The sequence below is a fragment of the Rattus norvegicus genome, chromosome 9 (genome assembly GCF_021556685.1).
Source record: "Rattus norvegicus strain SHRSP/BbbUtx chromosome 9, alternate assembly SHRSP_T2T, whole genome shotgun sequence".
Lineage (NCBI taxonomy): Eukaryota > Metazoa > Chordata > Mammalia > Rodentia > Muridae > Rattus > Rattus norvegicus.
The window spans coordinates 48,787,715-48,799,843 of record NC_141542.1 but is presented as its reverse complement, the minus strand read 5'-3'; positions in this window follow the sequence as shown (position 1 = coordinate 48,799,843).

Below are 12,129 nucleotides of genomic sequence, written 5' to 3'. Positions count from 1 at the left end.
AAAAGCAATCTACAGATTCAATGCAATCCCCATCAAAATACCAATCCAATTCTTCAAAGAGTTAGACAGAACAATTTGCAAATTCATCTGGAATAACAAAAAACCCAGGATAGCTAAAGCTATCCTCAACAATAAAAGGACTTCAGGGGGAATCACTATCCCTGAACTCAAGCAGTATTACAGAGCAATGGTGATAAAAACTGCATGGTATTGGTACAGAGACAGACAGATAGACCAATGGAACAGAATTGAAGACCCAGAAATGAACCCACACACCTATGGTCACTTGATTTTTGACAAAGGAGCCAAAACCATCCAATGGAAAAAGATAGCATTTTCAGCAAATAGTGCTGGTTCAACTGGAGGTCAACATGTAGAAGAATGCAGATCGATCCATGCTTATCACCCTGTACAAAGCTTAAGTCCAAGTGGATCAAGGACCTCCACATCAAACCAGACACACTCAAACTAATAGAAGAAAAACTAGGGAAGCATCTGGAACACATGGGCACTGGAAAAAATTTCCTGAACAAAACACCAATGGCTTACGCTCTAAGATCAAGAATCGACAAATGGGATCTCATAAAACTGCAAAGCTTCTGTAAGGCAAAGGACACTGTGGTTAGGACAAAACAGCAACCAACCGATTGGGAAAAGATCTTTACCAATCCTACAACAGATAGAGGCCTTATATCCAAAATATACAAAGAACTCAAGAAGTTAGACCGCAGGGAAACAAATAACCCTATTAAAAAATGGGGTTCAGAGCTAAACAAAGAATTCACAGCTGAGGAATGCCGAATGGCTGAGAAACACCTAAAGAAATGTTCAACATCTTTAGTCATAAGGGAAATGCAAATCAAAACAACCCTGAGATTTCACCTCACACCAGTGAGAATGGCTAAGATCAAAAACTCAGGGGACAACAGATGCTGGCGAGGATGTGGAGAAAGAGGAACACTCCTCCATTGTTGGTGGGATTGCAGACTGGTACAACCATTCTGGAAATCAGTCTGGAGGATCCTCAGGAAATTGGACATTGAACTGCCTGAGGATCCAGCTATACCTCTCTTGGTCATATACCCAAAAGATACCCCAACATATAAAAAAGACACGTGCTCCACTATGTTCATTGCAGCCTTATTTATAATAGCCAGAAGCTGGAAAGAACCCAGATGCCCTTCAACAGAGGAATGGATACAGAAAATGTGGTACATCTACACAATGGAATATTACTCAGCTATCAAAAACAACGAATTTATGAAATTCGTAGGCAAATGGTTGGAACTGGAAAATATCATCCTGAGTGAGCTAACCCAATCACAGAAAGACATACATGGTATGCAGTCATTGATAAGTGGCTATTAGCCCAAATGCTTGAATTACCCTAGATGCCTAGAACAAATGAAACTCAAGACGGATGATCAAAATGTGAATGCTTCACTCCTTCTTTAAAAGGGGAACAAGAGGGGCTGGGGATTTAGCTCAGTGGTAGAGCGCTTACCTAGGAAGCACAAGGCCCTTGGTTCGGTCCCCAGCTCCGAAAAAAAAAAAGGGGGGGGGAACAAGAATACCCTTGGCAGGGAAGAGAGAGGCAAAGCTTAAAACAGAGACTGAAGTAACACCCATTCAGAGCCTGCCCCACATGTGGCCCATACATATACAGCCACCCAATTAGACAAGATGGGTGAAGCAAAGAAGTGCAGACCGACAGGAGCCGGATGTAGATTGCTCCTGAGAGACACAGCCAGAATACAGCAAATACAGAGGCGAATGCCAGCAGCAAACCACTGAACTGAGAATAGGACCCCCGTTGAAGGAATCAGAGAAAGAACTGGAAGAGCTTGAAGGGGCTCGAGACCCCTTATGAACAACAATGCCAAGCAACCAGAGCTTCCAGGGACTAAGCCACTACATAAAGACTATACATGGACTGACCCTGGACTCTGACCTCATAGGTAGCAATGAATAGCCTAGTAAGAGCACCAGTGGAAGGGGAAGCCCTGGGTCCTGCTAAGACTGAACCCCCAGTGAACTAGATTGTTGGGGGGAGGGCGGCAATCGGGGGAGGATGGGGAGGGGAACACCGATAAGAAAGGCGAGGGGGGAGGGGGATGTTTGCCGGGAAACCAGGAAAGGGAATAACACTCGAAATGTATATAAGAAATACTCAAGTTAATAAAAAAAAGAAAGAAAGAAATATATCCAATTATAAAAAAAAGAAATAGAAGCATTTATCTTTAACTCTGATGCCTTGCAAACAAGCATGCCCCAATCACAATAACTAATGCAGTTAGTTCACAAAAGAACAAACTCATAAGATGTCATTTCTTTATGTCTCATATTTCTAGACAAGAAATCAAGTTCTCTAGACAAATAAATTGTCTACAAAGGATGAAAAGTGTGGTTCACCAGTGTTTTGACTAATTTCTCTATTAAATCAACACTCTACATAATATGGCCATCATATCATTTTGCAAAGTAATTTTCAGATTTCTGCATTAAAAATGTATTATGTGTTATTAATAGCCTTCAATACTAATTTTCCTAAATCAAAAAACAGAATTAAATAGGAATGTATAAATTACTGAAAACCAATAGCAATATTACCATATTTAATTACATATTAATTATATATTAAAGAGCTATATGTATTATGTCGCTTTTTTCTTACAAATAATTAAATAAGGCTTAAAGAGTTGACTTAGTGTAAGAGAAATGCTGCTCTTGCAGAGGACCTAGATTTAATTCCTAGAACACATGTGGATGCTTAAGACTGTACGTAAATCCAATTACAGGCAATTTAATTTGTCCTCTTTGTCCTCTGAGGTCAGCATATAAGCATATGGCACATGAATGTACATTCATACACATAGGCTAAAAATAAATAAAATAAATTTATCTTAAGGAAAACAGATCATTAGTTTTTTCTCCATAGATAGATGATAGATAGATAGATAGATAGATAGATAGATAGATAGATAGGATAGATAAGACAATCTTTCAACACACATATATAAATATAAATAATATAAATATAAATGTATGTAAATAGCAGTGTTTTGAAAGATGATTCATGAAATTAGAATGTCACTCTAAAATATGCTTATATTTTATTATTCTACATTTCCTGGCTTTATTCTTTTATTTGAATTTATTTTATATAATGAAAAGGAAATAAGATTCATAGTACCCCAGAGTTAAGATTCAGTTATATAACTGAATCCTGGAGTAGTTTTAGAGCCTCACGCAAACTTATTTGGATTTTAGTTCTTTTTTAACTGTGTAACTTCAGTTATATTTAAGACATATAGCTTGCTTTCTTATCAATAAAGTGAAGTGGGTACTGCTGTTCTTTGTTGGTTAAAAGGAGACTGGTGTGGTGGCCCATGCCTGCAACCTCAACACTTGAGAGGTTGAAGCAGGAAAAAATACAAATTCAAGACCGGTTTCACCTACATAGAAAGTTGAAGGTCAGCCTGGGCTACATGAGACGTTGCCTCAAAACAGCAAACAAAAAAACATGAGTGGAGATAAGATGGAGCAGAATTTACTGTTTTAAATAGGGTACAAATATTAGGAAAAACAGACCTCCTACTCCTCTTCCCCCTCCCCCTTGTGTTCTTCACTCTATAGTACCTTCAAAATGGAAGAAATTGATAAAGAGACACAGGAATTTGCAAAGCCTATTCTGTGGCATATGGACTAGGTTAGGTGCTCAGGAGTAGATGACAGGAAACAGGCAGCTAAGAGTTTGTTAGACTGTTGTCACAGCAATGTTCTAAGGTTGAGCAAATACTACAGCAGATGTCCCAAGGAGCTGTTTCCTCAAATCTAGCAGTTCTCAGCTTGTAGGTCTCATCCTCTTGGGCAAATCTGTATCTCCCAAATTATATATTTTATGATTCATCACATTAGTAAACTTACAGTTATGAAGTAGCAACAGACATGATTTTATGGTTGGGAGGGGGCATCACAGCATGAAGAACGGTATTAAAGTGCTGCAGAATTAGGAAGGTTGAGAACTATTGTCTGACCCTTACTGTCTGACCCTTAAAGTGAATGAAGGAGAAGTTCCGAGACTGGAAATTTGAGGAAAGTCAGAGTCAGCATGCAGAACACTGATATTCAGATCCCATATAGGCAACTGTCAAATGGCTTCACTGTAGACACCAACAATTGTGACCAGAGAGCATGAAGACAATAACAGCTCTGGCAAATGGGGCTAACTGGCAGGGATGGGGCTGGGGGCAGAATATCTACGGTCTCTTTTGTATTCAAAAGTGTGGAGCCTCATGGGTTCCTAATTTGAATATACGTGATCCTAAGTCACATGAATTATGTCCCTAGGTCTACATCTCTTTTCTTCTTGTTCATATATCTTTACTTTATGTTTTATTGTTTTTCTTTTTATTGAAAGTAGATTATTTTTCTCATATAATGTATCCTGCTTAGGATTTCCCCTCCCTCTACTCATCCCAACTTGCCCCCAGCTCCCCTCCCATTTGAAGCCACTCTTTTTCTGTCTCTCATTCAGAATCAAATGGGCTTCTAAGGCAATATAATAAAATATGATATGATATATAATAAAATTGAGCATCAAAATTGAACAAAACAGATGGAAAAGATCCCAAGAGAAGGCCTAATACACAGAAAGACACTCATTCCCACACTCAGGAATCCCATAAAAACACTAAACCCAAGGTCCCTTAAATACTAAGCCATAATATTTATGCAAAGAACCTGGCACAGACCCTTGCAGGCCTTGTCTTAGTTAGGGTTTTATTGCTGTGAAGAGACACATGGCCACAGCAACTCTTATAAAGAAAAACATTTAACTGGGGCTGGCTTACATACAGTTCAGAGGTTTTAGTCCATTACTGCCATGGTGAAAGGCATGGCCCCATGTAGACAGACATGTTACTGGAGAGGTAGTTGAAAATTGTACATATGGATCTAGAGGCGGACAGAGTAGACTGTGACAGTAGTATTTGAGACCTCAAAGTCTGCTCCCAGTGGCATACATTCTCCAGTAATGCCATACCTATTCCAACTAGGCCACATCTCTCATATTGTCACTCCCTATGAGCCAAGCATTCAAACACAGGAGTCTACAGGGGCCATACCTATTCAAACCACCACAACCATGTTGATTTGTAAGTCTTTGTTTTCTTGACATTCTCTATTCCCTCTGGCTCTCACACTTTTTCTACCTCCTCTTCCATGAGGTTTCCTGAGCCCTGAGGGGAATCATTTAGAGCTAAGTGTTCATCTCTCTCTTTTTCCACATGTGTGCCCCAAAATGGTAGGAGTTATTGAAACTACATCATATCGTTCCCAACTAAGGGATGAGAGTATCTCACAAGGTGTTTGTGATGTCTGGTTGTATCTGTGTAAGAGAAAAATATTACAATTCCACAAACTGTAATCCTCAAACTGTGTGCTATGAACCTCATAAACACTCCTCTTCTTGAAGGAAATATTACTGTGTTCTCATTAAGTACAATGAACTGCAAAGTTAGGCGGACATGTTATTCAACTAGACATTTGGTAGTTCCAATATTTCAAATCTAGGTTTTCTGCTTTGGAAGAATTCCCACATAGAAGATGGCATTTGGTGATAGATTTTAAAAATCTATCCTTGCCATTAACAACACTAAGAAATTCAGAACAATTTAGCAACAAGCTCTACCTAGGAGGTATTTTTTAACAGTTTTCTCATAAAAACAAAAGTGCAAATCCATTACTCTCAATTATTTAAGGCATTACACTTGAGCTTACTCTCTTTCTAACAACTCATTCAAATACGAGCAAGGACTCTTCAGGAATTATATATATTCAAGATACCAGCACTCATGAAATGAGAATAAATTTGAAAAGCAGCAATCTTGTCTCATGGTAATTGTGAGTCCCCTCAACCTCCCATCATGTCTAGTCTATAAATCTTAATATTCATGAAACATAAGCCACTGTCATTCTGATAAAACTTGCTTCTTTCTCCATTTCCTTAGCATACTTATGCATGTGCCAAATTCTGAAAAATAGTGTCATTGCTACTCAGACATTTTTCTTGATGTGCTTGGAATCTCATTGTGACATATTCTTGAGTTCCTGCAGTTCTCAAGTTCATGGCAGGAACAAGGTTACACTAGGAAATGAATTGAATATTTGTTTCCTCCCCAGTTTTTTGTATTGACATTCTAAACCCTAGTGTGGCTGGTTTAGGAGGTGTGATTTTAGAAGGTGATTAACTCATAAAGGCAGAGCTGTCATGACTAGAATTAGTGCCCTTATAAAAGAGACCTTAAATCTGCAGGTAGCATAACCTTGGACTTCACAGCCTCTGTATGGTGAGAAATAAATTTCTGCTCTTTCTAAGTCACTAAGCCTATACTGCTTTGTTACAGGAATCTAAATGGAATGAAACCTGTTGTATTTGTCCTTGAATTCTTAAGTGCTTTGGGAAAAAATGTCCAAAATAATTTTCTCCTTTACTAAATTCTACAAAAAATTTTAAATAAAGAAGACACACCTAACAGCCACATTATAATAAGATTCTCACTATACTCCAAGTAGATGACACCACTAAAATCAGGAAAATGAGTATGTGTCTTTAAAACTCTGTGTAGTAATGATTAAACATAACCACTAATTAAAAAACAGGAGTTGAAGTCAGATCTGTTATGTTCTAGATACCATTGTTCTTCCAATAGTCATTCCAGAGACACTGAATAGATAAAGCCACACTGGTACCTTTACAAAGGGGCCACTGTGATGAAGGACGACATTCCCTGCTTTACTTGAATGGATAATTGTGCTAAATGTCCTGTGTGCTTCTCAGATGGATATTGGATGGGAGCTTTTGACCTTCAGGACAGCAGTCTTGAAACTTTGTCATGATTTATGCTTTCCTATTTTCCATCTCATGTCCCTTCACCTCTACTGTTGCCTCCTTGAACATCACTTTGGCAACCCACCTGAAACTAGAGCCTGATCTCAGGTTTGGATTTTAGGAAAATACGAGCAGTTATAATCATGTGTGTATTGCCAGGGCTGGCTGCTTCCCAGGGAGGCTGATCCCAGAAAAAATTATATTGATTTAATGATATGTTTAATGTTCAGACTCATGAAAGTTGTTGGGTTATTTATGGCAGAAACAGCTGCATTCTGTAGCTGAAATCAGTTTGCATGGAGGGAAGGATGAGTTGGCAGAATAGTGGCCTGTAAATGTCCTGGGTGGCCTTTGAGATTTCTATCACACATTTGGTCCCAGGTTCCTCATCTAGAAGGATTCTAGACTACAGTCTCCCAACTTCATCATCTTTGGAACCAAACGTCTATCACAGTCTCTATGTTGCAGTAAAAAAAAAAAAAAGTTGTAGAATGGTTCCTGTGTGTACCTTGGTTATACTCTCACTTGTCCTGGTTCCTGCAGGCATTGGAACCAGCACTAGTTTATCTCAGTGGCTCCATGCTGCTCCCAAGTACTCTCAGACCCAGTCAGCACTCTCTCTACCCATCTAGTTCCCAGAGTGGGTTGTTACCACGCCAGGCATACACATCCCAATTCCACAGTGGCCAGTGTGTCCTGCCACCACATACTCTCTTGAACTCAATTAAGTCGCCACATGAAAGAACACACCACATAATATCCTCTGATCCAATTGGTAAGATATAATTTGCCCATCTAGACAACAAAATCCTGTGCATACCCATCCCTTAAAAATAGTCATAACAACCTTTGCACAGAGAAGAATCTTAACATCTGCCGCCATGTTCCCTCAACTCCTCCGTCCTTGCTCCAGGCCCTCTCTCCTCTTCTCCCTCCCTTCTAAAACCTCTGTTCCCATGCCCTTCCTTATCATTCAATGACAGGCCTCATTTTATCTTGTCTGCCTTTACCTGCATAATGACATCAACCCACATCTCTTCACTAAGATATAGATGTTTAATGAGACCATTGGGATAACCCCAGTTAATCCAAACTGGAATGTTAAAGTGATTAGGTTAGTCCTTTAAGATTAGTTAAGGACAGACTCATTGTCCACATGACATGACAATTGGACCTTCAACTAATTAGTAAACACTTAAGGGAACTTTTCTTTGTCATCCATGGTACTATATTCCCACTGATATCACCTAATAGAATTTCTTTCCAGAGCTATAAAGGAACACCACTATGACATGATATACTGAAGTTAAGCATGAGAAAAATCTAAATTTAGTATGCAGTATATTTTGCCTGGACAGGAAATATTTGCTGATTATTGAGATGACAAGATGAAAACCGACAGAAAGCATTCTTCCTGGATCGTCTGCAGTTTAAGCACCGCTGCCTCTGGGAGTTCTAAACCAGCTCATATCTGGATAGAGAGAAAGTGATTGGGAAATTATTAATCCATTGTCCTTGTCCCCCAGCATCTCTCCGGGGTGATAAGCAAGCAGGAAGTTCCATTTGCCTTGAAGGAGCCTTGTTACTAGAGGTGACGATGATGATGGACTAGACATACTACAATGGTTTCCTTTAGCCTAAAGCTTCCTAGATAAATCTGAAGAATACTTTAAACCAATTGAATGTAGGAAATGATATATTTTACTTTTATGTTGAAAGCCAGTCCTCTCAAATTGTTTCTATACATACTAATGATTTTTTTCATTGTGAATTAAACTCCTGAAATGACCGTATTTATTACAAAGAGCTCTCCCCTGTTCTAAATTCATGTAGGTAACTACATACCCAACATCTCCAGCAGCATAATTTAAGTACCCAGACACCCCCACTGCAACATGTCCTCAAGGGATAAGCTGGGGCTCTGCACCTTACCTTTCCTCCTCTTCTCATCTTCTTTATCTTGCATCAAGTCCTCCACTGAAAAGGGGATGTTTTCTACAACTGGATTCTTTGAAGAGTCAGAATATCTATCTTCTTCATATTATCTGTCTTAATTTTCCTGGACTGTTAAAACAAACAAAAAAAAAAACAAATATTATTTGACTTTGCAGATGGGAGGACAATAAATCTAATGTCAGAGCATAGACAGTTCATGTCCCATTTAGGGCTTTCTTTAGCTTCCCAATATCATCTTAATATTGTGTCCCCAAATACTAGAAAAAAAAACCTTTTGTCTCTTCATTTTCTCATAAAGGCAGTAATCTAATTGTAGCCTTTCCCTAGGTTTATTTGCATTGCTGTGAAATATTGCAAGGAGCAAATCAGGGGAAAGCATATATTTTAGCTCAGAGTTCCAGGTTTTAGTCCATCATTGTGGAGAAGTCAAGGTGGGAACTTGAAGCAACAACTTACATCACATCCCCAACCATGAGCAGAGGAAAATAATAAATGCATGTCTGCTTGTCACTCAAGTAGCTTTTACTACTCTTATATAAACTAGGGTTCTAAACCAGGGAATGATGCCACCCTCTTTCTGGCTAGGTTAGCCTACATCAATTGGGCAATCAAGACAATCCCACACATACACATATCCACAAGTTACTCTGTCTAGACATTTTCTCATCAAGACTCTCTTCCCAGGTGATTTTAGATAGTAGGGACTATGCACATGATGTCAATAATCTCAGTCTAACCTAAACTCCCCACTCCAGAAAACATCACATTAAGGGCAAGAGCTTGAACCTATGAACAAAGGCAAAACTTTCATTCTATAATGTTCTAGCCATGAGGCCTGAACATTCATATTCTTTTGTTGTGTAAAAGACACCACATTTCCTCTCAAACTAATCTAAAATTTTAACTCATTGCAGCATCAACTCAAAAATTAAAACTCAATGATCTTGCCTAATATAATTCAGATTGATTCTCTGGAAGATATGAAGTAAAGTTCATCAGGTAGTGAATCTCTTTTCTAGCTATGAACCTGAAAAACTATTCTTAAATGAAATAGTAGGTCAGACTTACAACACATAATCCCCTCCTAAAAGGAAGAGGTTGTACGGAAGAAAAGGACAATAGGTCCTGAGCAAATCTAAAGCCTAGCAGGGAGAGTAAAATTTGATTTAAAGTTCAAAATAAATTCTTTTTAGTTTGATTCTCTGCCGTCTACTAGGATGAAAGCCCACCTTCACACCTTCAAGAAATATCTTCAAGCCTTTGTCAAATCTTTATACCCTTTTGTAGGGCTAACACATCCCAGGCTATGAACAGTTGCCATCTATGCTGTGGAACTCCAGGTACTGCCCACCACCCAGGAATAGCAATCTTTATCATAGTATGACCCACGGACAGTTGCTGTATCAATAAAGTTTACATGTTTGTATCCAGATAATTCTGTGAACTGACCTTATAAGATCTAAATGTCTGGTGTCCTTTCATTCATCTCATATGATCCATTCTGTTCAACCTGGCAATGCTTCGACTATGGTACCTCATACATTGAAGTGCTATTCAACTAAATATTTAGTGGTTGCTTAGCTACACCTATGCTGTTATTCTTAGAACAAGCCTTTGGTTTTGCAATAGGGATACATGAGGCCTGTCCAAGAATTTAATATGTTTTGTTTTGTTCTGTTTTGTTTTGTTTTGTTCTGATTGGATTTGTTTAGGTTTTCTTATTTGTGTGTTTAGTTTTATGGAGCCAGTTTTTACTTAGGAATTCCTCCTTCAATTTGATTCTATCCTCTCATGTTGTAAGCCTTACCTTCCCATGTTCATTCCAAAGAAAACAAACTACGCTTTCAACACTTTATTTAGAAGAACTTTCAGATAAATATCCAGCTCTACCTCTCACGGACTCCACAAAATAATAGAAAACCCCTTGGTACTCTAACAAGGATTTCCTAGTTAACATACTCTGATAATAAGCTCATTTCTGGATCAGGATGTTCTCTGCATTCAAAAATCCGATTGATCTCTCATTCATGCCTAATGCTACATTTTCTAACAAGGGAGACATCTTCTCCCAAAAGCCTGCATTATATCCCATCATAATTCCTTCACGTGGACCATGGCTTTTGCCGAGATGCACTTGAAATTACTTTTAACCTCTACTTCTTACCAAGCTCCAGAGAAACTTCCACATTTTTAGGTAGTTATCACCAAAGCACTCTGCTTCTTCCTATCAAAATTTGTGCTACTCAGAATTCCAAACATAAACTGAACTATTATATATAGGTTTGCTAAATGATAGAGTTGGAAATAGATTATAAGGGTCAGAAAATGTAGTACATTTACACAATGGAGTACTTCTCAGCTATTAAAAACAATGACTTCATAAAATTCATAGGCAAATGGATGGAACTAGAAAATATCACCCTGGTTGAGATAACCTAATCACAAAAAAATACCAACCAAGCAAGCAAGCAAGCAAGCAAACAAACAAACAAAAATACATGGTATGCACTTACTGATAAGTGGGTATTAGCCAAAAAGCTCAGATTACTCAAGATACAGTTCACATGCCACATGAAGCTCAAGAAGAAGAACAACCAAAGTGCAGATGCTTCAGTCCTCCTTAAAAGGTGGAACAAAAATATTCATAGGAGGAGATATGGAGACAAAGTTTGGTGCAGAGACTGAAGGAACGGCCATTCAGAGACTGCTCCATGTGGGGATCCAGCCCATATACATACAGCCACCAAACCCAGACAATATTGATGAAGCCAAGATGTTCATGCTGACAGGAGCTGGATATAGCTGTCTCCTGAGAGGATCTGCCAGAGCATGATAAAAAGAGGCAGACTCTTGCAGCCAACCATTGAACTGAGAATGGTGTCCCCATTGGAGGAGTTAGAGAAAGGATTGAAGGAGCTGAAGGGGTTAGCAACACCATAAGAACAACAATACCAACCAACCAGAGCTTCCATGTACTAAACCACCATCCAAAGAGTACACATGGACAGACCCATGGCTCAAGCTGCATATGAAGCAGAGGATGGCCTTGTCATCTACCAATGGGAGGAGAAGCTCTTGGTTCTGACAAGGCTAGACTTCCCAGTGTAGGGGAATGTCAGGGCAGAGAGGCAGGAAGTGGTGGGTGGATGGTTGGAGGGATGCCCTCATAGAAGGGGGAGGGGTATAGGATAGGGGATTTATAGACAAGAAACTGGGAAAGGGAATAACATTTGAACTATAAATAAAAAAGGACCAATAAAAAAATATATCCACTGCCTGGG